This window comes from Uloborus diversus, chromosome 10, assembly GCF_026930045.1.
Source record: "Uloborus diversus isolate 005 chromosome 10, Udiv.v.3.1, whole genome shotgun sequence".
In the NCBI taxonomy this organism is placed as follows: Eukaryota; Metazoa; Arthropoda; class Arachnida; order Araneae; family Uloboridae; genus Uloborus; species Uloborus diversus.
In genome coordinates this window covers 116243396-116255676 of record NC_072740.1, presented here as the reverse complement: position 1 = coordinate 116255676, position 12281 = coordinate 116243396, and the positions used below count along the sequence as shown (strand labels likewise).

The 12281-nt window shown below is 31.7% G+C and overlaps 1 protein-coding gene across 1 annotated transcript in view; it reads right to left on the bottom strand.

The window, feature by feature from the left end:
* The window catches only part of LOC129231862 (homeotic protein antennapedia-like), a 151537-nt gene extending 147785 nt beyond the window's left edge, over positions 1-3752 (bottom strand). The window contains exon 1 of the mRNA XM_054866247.1: positions 3703-3752. The gene's annotated coding sequence lies outside the window, so the exon portion shown is untranslated. The remainder of the gene's footprint in view (positions 1-3702) is intronic.
* Between the last annotated feature and the right edge of the window lie 8529 nt (positions 3753-12281).

The window sequence follows — 12281 nt, the reverse complement described above, 5'->3', positions numbered from 1 at the left end:
TTTCGACAAAATATCCCTACATAATCTACAACAAACATTTGAATCCTCATAGAAACGTATTGCCTGGCATGCTTAAGTTTATTGAACACGAAAGTAGTCATCATTGTCATGGCGTTACAGCTACGTTGCTACTAGGTTACTACAACATTATTAGGTTTATTTACTGAATGTTAATCAATATCGCTTTTATTCAGCAAAGATGTCTAAATTAATCAATACCTTTCTGTAGCTGTAATGTAGTCCCAATATTTCCTACTCACATTCAATTACTTAATATTTGATATGATATCGAAAAAAAATAATTAAAGATCGTTTCACCATAACATTCCATAAACATCTCTATTTTATTAATGTGTTAACCGATAAAAGTACTTGTGGGTTTTCTAACTTTTCAGCTAGCTTCAATGTCAGATTAAAAATATTTTTGTGACACAGTAATCAATGTCTACAACTAATATCAAAGCGTCATCATCATCACAACGTTACAGCTAGGTTGCTACTGAGGTTACTACAACACAGCAATTCAATGAATGTTGATCAATATCGCAGTCTCCTATTCAGGCAAGATGGATAAATTTATCAATGCCTGATTAAAATTTCTGTAGCTGTAATGTGGCCCCAATATTTTCCGCTAAAAGTCAGCCGCTTAATATTTCATAAATAATGGAAACAGTAATTAAAGATCTCTTCACTTTTATCCTTTTCAATATTTCCGATGTGTATTGTGTGTATTCCAACGTTTTCAGCCGTTATCTAAAGTACCTGATTAAAATTTCGGTAGCTGTGATAAGCCCCAATATTTTACGCTAAAAGTCCATCGCTTAATATTTGCTATATGGTGGGAAAAACAATAATTAAAGATATTTTCACTGCTTTCCTTTTCAATATTTCCGAAGCATCTCTATTTTGGTATTGTGTGTATTCCAACGTTTCAGCTGTTATCTTCAATACCAGATTTAAAACCTTTTTGAGACACAATAATCAACTTTTGCCACTTTTATCAAAAACTTTCATTAGCTTTTCACTTTTGACTGGCAGCCTACACGTTTCGATATCCATTAATATACCATTTCCCTTTGATAACAACAACAACTGCCTGCGGTACAAAACGCTTTACGCTTTTGATTCGTGAAATGTTCTTTCAGTATGGAAAAAGGAGGCGTGCACAGAAAGAGAGAAGAAAAAAAGAAATAGATACTTTATCTCTCAACTAGCGACCAGCCTCTACGTGCTATCTCCCTTTCATTTTACAGCTATTAATGAGAAAGGACCACCGACGCTTTTACGCTGATTACATATCTTCCTGCTCTTTTTGTCGGTTGGAAACGTGCGGCTAGAGGATGCCCAACTTCCGAACAAAACATCGCTACCTTAATGGTGCTGAGTACCCAACACCATGACCACGCATATGGTCTTTAATGACGTCAGAAAGAATGGGAGAAGAGAAGAAACAACGTGGAGAAGCTCTCCAGATCTCGCTCCAAACCGGTGCTGGTAAAATATCCCAACGATGACATATTCATGTCTAAAGGTGGAGTCACGTGGCTTAACTTGCATGACCCCTGTACGCACGTGGTTTTTATCCAGCAGAATGGATACAATAGAATAGGCTGACACAGGGGGACGGCTTTCAATGGTCCCCTTGACACTTTACACTCAACCCCTGCGGTATTACATAACAATAGTATCATTTAACAGGTGAATCGGTATATGGGTGTCGCGAATGCCACCACGGTGGATTTGTATTACGTCTTTATCGGTGTTGTACTAAACCCGCTTACATATATCGGCAATAATCGCTTAAAAATAAAGGATTATTTTTAAAGTCTCATAATTTGATTAAAAGAGAAATCTATCATAATTATTTTCAAATATATTTCTTGGATAAATTCCAAAGCAGCAAAATTTATCAAGTATAAATGATTCGGACGCAATTATGAGTATATAAAAACTTCTCTGCCAGATAGTTTTGTTTTGGTTATGCTAAACATATTTTGCTCATTTTTTTTATTTTTTTTAAATTTCAAAATAAATAAATAAAGGGTTGCATGTAATATGTTTATTTACGCAACTAGCACATTACTATACGACTTAAAAATATTTATACAGTCTAAACACTCATAAGTTTTGTAAATAAAATGAATCTGCTTATTCACGATTACTTTTTAATCTAGTTAGTAACAAGTATTTTAAAGAGTTATAAAAATGTAATGGATAAAAGAAAAAAAAAAGGACTTCGCTCAATACATGTATTATACTTTAAACAAGTACAAATTTAGTTACACGAATGAGAACTTAGCTTTTAATATGATGTACACTGTAATGAATTTGCGATGGGAAATATCTTCTTATTCAAAAAAAAAAAAAAAATATTTTGAAATAAATTTGCAATTGTAAAATTTCAGTTTGCATATACATTTTACTTGCATGCCCAAAATTAATGTTTATAAATAAACTTTTCAATTTTATGTTTAAGTACAGCCTACAAATAAAGAAAAGAACTTTATATCTGTATTGAACATCGAATAATAGCTTTTTGTAACACATTTTATCGATGTTATTATTCTAATCAGGAAGAATATTAAAACATCAAGCTATAAAATATTTAATTGTTTAACTATTATATAAACCCTTTTCTCCTACCATTTATGATACTGACAATGTATAGGCAAAATCACAGCAAACGTAAATAATTTATTAAGAAAGCTATTTAGTTTATAATATTAAAAGGGTTATTTGAGTAAAGTAGTGTAGTTTCGGTAATGCTTAAAGTGGTAGATTATTTCTATACAAAAACATACATTTCTTAGGAAAGATATGAATTATTTGTTAAAAATATATTGAAGAAAATTTCATCTTTTTTTCTCGCTTTATTTTTAAAGCAGATTTTCATTCTCAATTGAATAAATAATCAAGAGTTTTTTCACGTTTGGGTATTTAAAGTCATTTACGGACACATGTTTATGTTTGTGATTTGATAAAAAAGAAAATTAAATACTTTTCTGAAATGAAAAACTAACTTCCCAATGCTTAATTTTGATTTCTCTCAATAAATTTAAGATCATTTTTGCAGTTTAATTTGCATATTATTACAAAGATATTGATTCATCTACATGTGAAAATATTTCAAAGTGATATATGAAGAACGAAATTACTACATACACTTGAACTGAATTAAACAATTAGAACCGAATTGAACTGTTTAATATGATTGAAAATAAAATGAGCAGAGATAAGAAGTCAGTGTGAAGACACCGAAAAAATTCCTGACGGAGAAAAAGCACTAAGAAGAATTATAATCTAACTCCAATCGCAGATGATAAAAATTTACCGGTTAGAGAAAATACGTTGTTTTGCACCGACATTAACCGAAAGCTGTTGCAAATAAGTGCATAAATTTGGAAGCATGCGAATCTGTTAACATCCGTTGGTTTGCCGCTACCAGACGTGAACTGAATGGCAAGATGCAAATTCAAAAAAGAAGAGGAGAAATGAAAATAGGAGCCGACCTGAGGATGTCGGGAGTAGCTTCATCAGTTGATGCTGCATAGCAAGAAAGTGTGTCCTGCCCTCTAAGAGCAACCAGTCCACATCAGTCCGCACCCCGGACAGACTGGCGAGTAAGTAAAAGCGCGTGCTTTAAGCACCCCATTTGAGAGGCCAAATGGACAGATATGATTGCCCATAAATTTCTCGAATTACCTGGCATATCAGCTGCTGCTCCTACCTGGCGATAGCGCTCTCGATCCCTGTGCAGTAGGTGGTAAAAAGCACTCGCCAGCCGGCATTCCAAGAAGAGGAAGAGTTGGGAGAAAGTTCGTCAAGCTTTCCTGGTAGCTTCGAAGAGGACTGCTTGTCTCTCTGCTGTCGATCTCTCAGGGAGCTGATTTTTTTCTTATTATTAATGATAAATTCATGGTTTGAGGCGAGAGGGGGGAGGGAAACGGAGTTGCGTCACGTGACTGGGGCTCTCGGCCAATCGGCGTGCAGTATTGCCTGCCAGTGGTGCAGGTCTCTTCTGAGCAACGATCGCTCTACGCAAGGTGGTGCGTCCACAGAGGTACCTGTCTCAGGTGCAACTGCTGGATCTTCGCGCGGGCTCCGAATAGATATCAAAAGGCTGGATCGAATAAATTACGTCACTATCAGATTAAATTGGTGCAAGGGCTGGTCACGCGGGACGATCTGCGCACTCGTTTTGCACACGCGGGTCAATTATTAGGTCCTAGAAATGTTACTTAGTAAATCTGTCGGAACATTCGCGCAAAGATTTATGGCTGCACATCTTTCGGGGGGGGGGAGGAAATTGTTTTTTTCCGTTGTTTTCTTTACTCCGCCTTGCTCTCTCACAAATATGCGTTTAAAAGACTGATTTATTGAGTTTTGATTTCTTTCCTGCCATTCGATCGACTAGAAATCGTATTTCTGTTGGAGGAGCTTCCCAAAACTTTCGTTTTCTTGTTCAATAACAGTGCCTCTTCCAAGCAAAAGTAAATCAAAATTTGCTCTTTTGGCTAATTAGTTTTTTAATGCTTTCTTACTTTAGATGAACCATTAATATAAAACATACAACTTATTTTTCTTCATTTACACTAAAACACTTATTAATACGAAATTATATATATTTCGTAAAATAAAAAAGTTTTTAGTGTGTTGCGCTGAAAGATGGTACCGATTTTCTGGTTACAAAGAATGGTGCATTGATTTCACGAAATATTAGTGCAACAGACAAAAGTTTTAATGCTTACTTGCGAATGTTGCACCAAAGTACAGTAAAGTTTTGCTCCATCGCTTGTAGTAGCCACGAAATAGCAACATCTTTTGGTGCATTATACAGAATTTTTACGTGTTCATTAATATGGAAACATTTCTTGATTATGCAACACTTTGACATGCTAATTGTTTTTTATGGCACACAGGCTGCTACTTGCAGTTGGTGACCAATTTCTTAGGGATAGCAATTTGTGTTTCTTTAGTATATCGCGACCAATTTACTTATTAGAAGATATGTAGATATTTTTCATTCAATTGCTCAATTTTGAGTATAAAACAAATGTGTTGTTGATTCGAAGACATTCTAAGGTTAAAACAGTTTTTGTTAACAAAGGTATCGCATTCAATTAAAAGTTACTAAATGTATATAAAGTTTTGAACATTATTTATGTTTAAGTAGTTATTATATTGAAAAAAATAAGCAAAAAATTGATCACATAAAACTTCATCCAATAGCGCAAAAACCAAGTGATAATAAATATGAAAGCCTTCACTTATTTCAGGGATGAGTTCATTATACTTGTCTCTCTTATAGAACTTAAAAATATGAGTACTGTGAGTAAAACTAGGTAACATTTTCAAATTGATTTATTTTCTTAAAAATTGCAGTTAAACTTGCACACAAACATATAAACATTGCTATAACAATTTAGCCTCCTATAAAATTTGAGCAACTAACTTAAAAAATTATTTTTAGGTTAAAAAATAAGCATTTGAAGCTTCTCAAAACTGCATTGCATAAAAACTAAACATTTGTTTCATAAAATGTGTTGACTAAAATAAATAAATAAAACATGTAACGGATGCTTGGTTGAAAATAAACGTAAATTTATCCCAATGCTTTCTGATGTTCTAAATCGTAAATATTAAAGAAACTTTTGAGCACAAACACTTATGCACTTTTGAACACAAAATATATAAATGAAATTGTTTAAAAATATTAAGAATGTTATGTAGGATACATTTTGAAAACAGCTTAAACTAAAAAGATTGTGACCTGCGGAATTGCTATTCAATTTACTAATTATTAAAAGTTTTTTTTTATTAAAAAATATATATATAGAAATCAGTTTCCATGATAGTCGGCAATTTTCATGAACATGCATGGGCAGTAAGATGAGCCAACATAAGAAGTTAAAACTGTAAATACATGAAAAAAAAACAGGGGGGGGGGAGGATGTAGTTTCATCGCGAGTAGCAAAAAAATATAAATAAATTTTTTCTATTGCAGAGACATCATTATAAAGATTATCAAATGGGGAAGTGAAAATTTTTATGCATCGCCGTATTAATTGAGTAATTTTTTTTCTTCTGAATATTTCGTTAATTTGAAACATTTCTCATTCATTGAATGTAAATATTTTTCCAAACATAACTTTCAATATTCCGTTTTCCATCTTCATGAACGTTGCATTTCTTAAGTCCCAAGAATTTTCCCGAATTGTAATTTGTGTTCATTTTTGCAAATCGGGTTTCTAACACCTATAGTGATCAGTAACAAATAATCATTTTTCATGTTTAAAACGGAATGAATATTTATTTGTACATAATTAATGGAAACGAAACTAGTTTTCATTTTTTTTTTCAGCATTAAAACTTAGTTTGAAAGTTTTCAAAATTGATGTTTGAAACTCGATTGACAAACGTGAGAACGAATGTCAATCGCTGAACTGGGCGAAATTCTGAATAGTTTGAAAACCCATGAAGTTGGAAAACATAATTCTGAGAATCATCATTACAAAAAATATTTTTAACTTACAATGTACGAAATATGTTTGAAATTAACGTAAGAAAGAAAAAAAAAAAGGACTAAATCAATATGGCGCTACATAAAATTTTCTCTTCTGTATTTCATATCTTCTATGACGATGCTCTTCATCAGAAAATATTTAATTGAAGCTCACTTTTGCTATTAGGGATGGAAATACTAATTTTTTTTTTTTTTTTTTTTTTTTTTTACATTTTCATGAATTTTTAGCGGTATTAATTTATTTCTGTATTTATAAATGCATTTATTTACTCTTGCATTTATGTATTTTTTCACTTATCTCTCTTTGATTGTTATCACGAATATCTTATGCCGAAAAGACTATTGAAGCTAATTTTCTAAATTTGCAATTAAAATAGGGTTTTCTAACTTTATGAACAACGTATTTTTTCAAAATTAGCATATTTTATACAAAAATAGAAACATATCGTCGCCTCAGAGCAACAGTAGGATATCTTAGTGTTATTTCTGGGATTAGATACCTTGCTGTTGCTCTGAGTTTTGTTTACTGTTTTTTTTTTCCGTAGCCTAACTTAGTCGAGTGCACTTCAAGTTCAAAAAAATTCTGAAATGTTTCTGATGTGTGTCACTGTTGATTACAGGCGTCGCTCTTATTACACGGTTAATTTGTTCCGTGTAGTATGGAAACCGTGTTATTCAAGACTTTTTTTTTAATAACTTTTTAACCCTTTTTTACACTAATTAATCATGTACATAGTAAAAATCATGTCAATGTATATCGTGTTGTATCGAAACCGTGTTTCGTGTTACATCGAAACCATGTTATACGAGACTTCGAAATAATGTGAATCGAGGGATGTGTACCGAGTTACAGTGAAACCTGTGTAAGTTGACCACTTGCGGTGCAGTACTATGGTGGTTAACTTAGACAGGTGGTCAACTTATAGAGGGTAGCAATAAAAACTTTTTTTTTTTTGTCATTTCTTGTCCCATTATTTATTTTTTAACTGATTGGAATACTTTAAACTCACTTTCATTGTTTAACATTGTTTAACATTGTTTCATTGTTTTTAAAACATTTTTCTTATTGTTTAAAACAATAAGAAAAATGTTTTTAAATATTTTTAGAGATTATTTACCAGAATGACGAGTAAAGTAATATACAAGTTTTAAATTTCTGTGAATCGATCAAAAAAAAAAAAAAAAAAAAAAAAAACCTCATTGCTTATTGTTAATATCAAGTAGTTTTTATTGCTTATAAAAGCTACTTGATATTAACAATTCCTAAAAATTCATGACAAGTGATAAATGACTCAAATTCTTCATTTGATTTTTTCTTGTACATTTGTAACCATGGTATCTACTTTTCAACAAAATAACTCCTTATTGAAGTTAGGCTCATTTTCTGGGACTTAACAGTAGCCCAATGGTTTTCGATGGAAACATAAATATTCATAGGTTTTTCTAAAATGTCTGGTTTCTTATTTGAGGCATAACTTATAAAGCTTTTGCTTTTGCCTAGTGGTCAACTTACAGAGGGTTTTTTACAGTACTCCAAACCAAAGCTGGTGTATATTAGTGGTCAAGATAGACAGGTGGTCAAGTTAGAGAGGTTTTCCTTCATTATATAAGATAGGACTAATTCCGTTCCTGAAAAAAGCGGTCAACTTATACAGGTGGTCAACTTACAAAGGTGGTCAACTTTACAGGTTTTACTGTATATCGAAAACAAATTTCATAAAACTTATTAGAGTTATTATCAAACATCAACAGAATGTATAAAAAAAAACATCTTTTTAAAAAATAACATTCATGTTGTATCAAAACCATGAAGTATAAAATTCAAGTTTCGTACCGTGTAATGTCGAAACTGTGTTATAATAATCTCAAATTTGGTACCGTCTAATATCGAAACCGTGTTGTTCAAGTACCGTGTTATACGAAGGACGCCTGTATATCATTTATACACCACCGTGCACCAGTTATGCAAACTAACTTTGTGCATGTTTTGTGGCAAGAAAGAGTAGTAAATTTATACAGGTTTGAAATCAATAATGAGTTTGGTTTATCAAACTTCTGAACTATTCACTTTTCTTGCGGAAATGCGATATTATGTTTAGTTTTAACTCTGCGGTTCAATTTGATTTCTTTTGCATAGAATACATTATAATTCCTGGCATAGAGAAGAGAAGCATCTGTTTTAAAATATGTGTAAAAGAGAACGAAAGTGACAGCTTGGAATGAAAAGCTCAAAATAAACTCAGCAATTGAACGGCCAAAAATATATTAATACCAACTAATAAAAATTTTCCAAGCTACTTTTCGACCACTATGTAAATCCTTCTGTACTACAAAATAATAGTAAGAAAAACTATTCTTAAAGAACAAGTTGCGAAAAAAAAGGGGCGGTGTAAAAAGAAGATGACCGTGTGTGTGTGCGCCAAATAGGAATTGCGCAACGAGACCCAAAGGCATGCTGTTTCTTTAATTTCTTTCAGATAGTTGATTCGGAGTTGAATTAGTTTTTAGAGTAGTTGTTTGATTTTATGGTTGTTGTGTCGTAAATTTTTATTTCAAATACAAAGTGTAAAAATGCTCTCGACTAATTGATAGCGAAAAGTTTTTAAATTTTAAAGGGAACATTGTTTTTAACAATTACAATGACAGAAATTGCTGCATAGACAATATTGACAAAAAAAATAAATAAATAAAAAAAGAGAGAGAGAGAGACGGCAAGGAATGCATAATAACTAGAATTTAGAAATTTATAGAATCCGAAACGATGCCAGATAAAAAACTACTGGAATTGAAAATTTCTTGGAAGTATGAAGAAAAAATTCAATGGTTTGATTATTATTATTATTTTTTTTTTTTGCTAATTTGTGGTTTGAACTTAGGTTTTGCTTACGGTATTTTTCTTTATAAATTTGATTTGAACGTTTTTTCTCAGGATTTTTTTTTTTGGCAAATTAGTACTTTGAACGTTGTTTTTTTCTAACTATTACTATGGTAAAATGCCATTCTAAAAATTAAGAGTGGTCACTCTTCTTTAAATAATATTCATTATAAGATCAAAGTTTAGGTTAGTTATGACATTATATTTGGCTCAAATCAAACCACAGCTTGACTTCTTTTAAAAGAACACGATCCCTAGAGTTATCAAATCTCATTTTAATTCGCAGTCCGAATTTCCATCAAATATTTGAGAAAAAAAAATCGCCTAAAATTGGCAAGAAATGCCGGAGCTGTGCTTCTATGAGCTCACATTCAAATTAAACCCTGAATTAAAAAAAGACTGCTCCTTTTTTTTTTTTCTTCTTCATATGAACGTTTAGTGCAACCGTATTTCACTTTTAAACACAAATAATACTATCAAATTATAGAAATGAATTACAAAACTATTCAATTAAATTATTTAAAGGACCACTTATGAACCTTAGGAAAAAGCAATAAACTCAACTACTCAAATAAGTAATATAGGAAAATAAACATTGCAATAAAAGACGAATGGCAATATAAGTTTTATGCATATGTTCAGTTACCATTTCTTCTGTGTTAATGAAGCAAAGATATGCGACAAAATTAGAAATGTACAATTAATGCTACTCGTGGTTCTCTTTCTAATGAAGAAAAAGTTTAAATACAACTCCGATACTCAACTATATTTATTTTCAATTATAAAAAAAAGAAAAAAAAAACTCTGCATAACCATGTTCCCCAGTATAATAAACATAACCTTACATTATGCCTTATGAAAGGCATAATGTACAACTTAACCCGTATCATCATATTATCATTGTAATAAATATAGATGTATATCATCCCATAATCTGTATGAATATAATGCATATAGATGGAATATAATGCAATAAATGCATTACGTTATGCCATTTGAAAAGTACGCGCTACGATATAACCCATACCATCGCATGATCAGTATAATACCTTTAGGATTGCACAAAAAGTCTTCAGAATGGTACACGCTATGATTTAAAAATAATAATTTAAAAAAAAGCACTATTATACATTATTCACTATGCTATGGCTATGTACAACACACGATGCAATGAGGCTTTAGTCTCAGTCAATTATAATTTTTGCAATCGAGCTGCCTCCAAAAAGTTTTCGAAACATTGTAACTTCCTGATAGTCACCCCCTTTTTACACACGCACACACGACACAAAATTACCCATGATATTACAAACAAAATTATCGAACGCTCGTTCAATATTTACTCGATTTTCATCATAATGTAAAGTTTTTGTTTATGCGTACATTCAACACTGTCCTTTTTCTTGTTTCGACTCTTCTACATAATTTAGATGATTGCTTATCTGATAATGTAAATGACTTGAATTGTAACTCTTTTACACGTTTCCCTGCAAAACACGATGAGATTCAACACGTTTGCAGTATTTTAATCGTCATAGGAATGTAACCAGGAAAAGTTCAATACAGTGCTTTTACAGCTTCATATACGAGTAGAATTCGTGTTTCATGTTTTCTTTTAAATGAATGATGTTGTTGTAGTACAATTTGAAATGCTCTATTTACTTTATGAATAAAAATAAATGAAATCATTATTTTTATTAGTTTGTTCATCTTTTCAATTAATAAAACATGTTTCTGGAAAAAACTTTGTTTCAAAAGGAGTGAAACTGCTTTATCACTTACAAAAATATATCCTTTTAAGTGAAGGTACAAATAGTGTTCATATTTATAAACTCTTAAAACTGCAGGTTGTAACATGGAAGTTATAAGGGTGAAACTTTCTAGCAGCAGCGGCATCTCCTCGAGAGTGCTATTTGGCTTTCTGTGGCAACCTCAAGGGTACCAAAGAGAACCAATTGGAAACCTTAGAGGTGCCATTCGGAACCAAATGTCACATTTAAAGGTCACATTAGGAGTGCCATAAAGAGTCAATGGCACCGTTACTAAGGTATCTTTTGTGCTATAACATTTCACCCTAAAAGGTGCCGTATGCAACCTGCAGTTTTAACTGTACTATATTTTCGATATTTAATCTCATGATGAATCACGGTTAATGCAGGAACAAAACTAACGTTCTGGTTAATCTGGTTCTTAGGGATGTGATAGGAATCACGATTAACGAGTTAGATTTAATTTTTTTTCTACGTACGAGATATATTTCCAAGTAGAAAATGTAACAGAAAATGCATGCTATATTTTTTGTCTGATCTATAATTTTCCAATTTTTAGATCCCAATCGTGGAGAAAAAAATTGCATTTGAGGTTGCTCTTCGGCCACAATCTTAAAACTCAAACGGACTTCAAAGAAGGTTTTCTTTTTTAAAAAAAATATTTTCGAGTCCTCTTTCTCTGACCAATAGATTTGTTTCTCAGGAACAGTGGTATTTTTAATTTTTAAGCTTAACCATTAAAGAAAATATTCAACAGACCTTACCTAATTTTAAACTAAAAATAGGGAAATATTGGGTTTCATCAAACACAGACGTATTTTAAAATTATGTTCCTTATTTCAGTTTTATTATTTATTTTACTTATTAGCGATGTAGCTTTCCCTTGTCTTCATTTACCGAGTAAGTCTATGCAATCAGAGTGTTAAGAGTTCTTTTGAAATTCAGACAAGGTACGGCAGTGTCATTTTTTGATTTTCTTACATTTGAAAGTAGGTCATAAGAAGTGAGCATTCTGACATTTTCATCCATTCAAACATTTTTTTTCGTTCGGTATAATTCCCAAAGATTGAGTTTACTTTTTTGTATTTATTTTGGGGTGTTGTTTTTGGCGAAAATA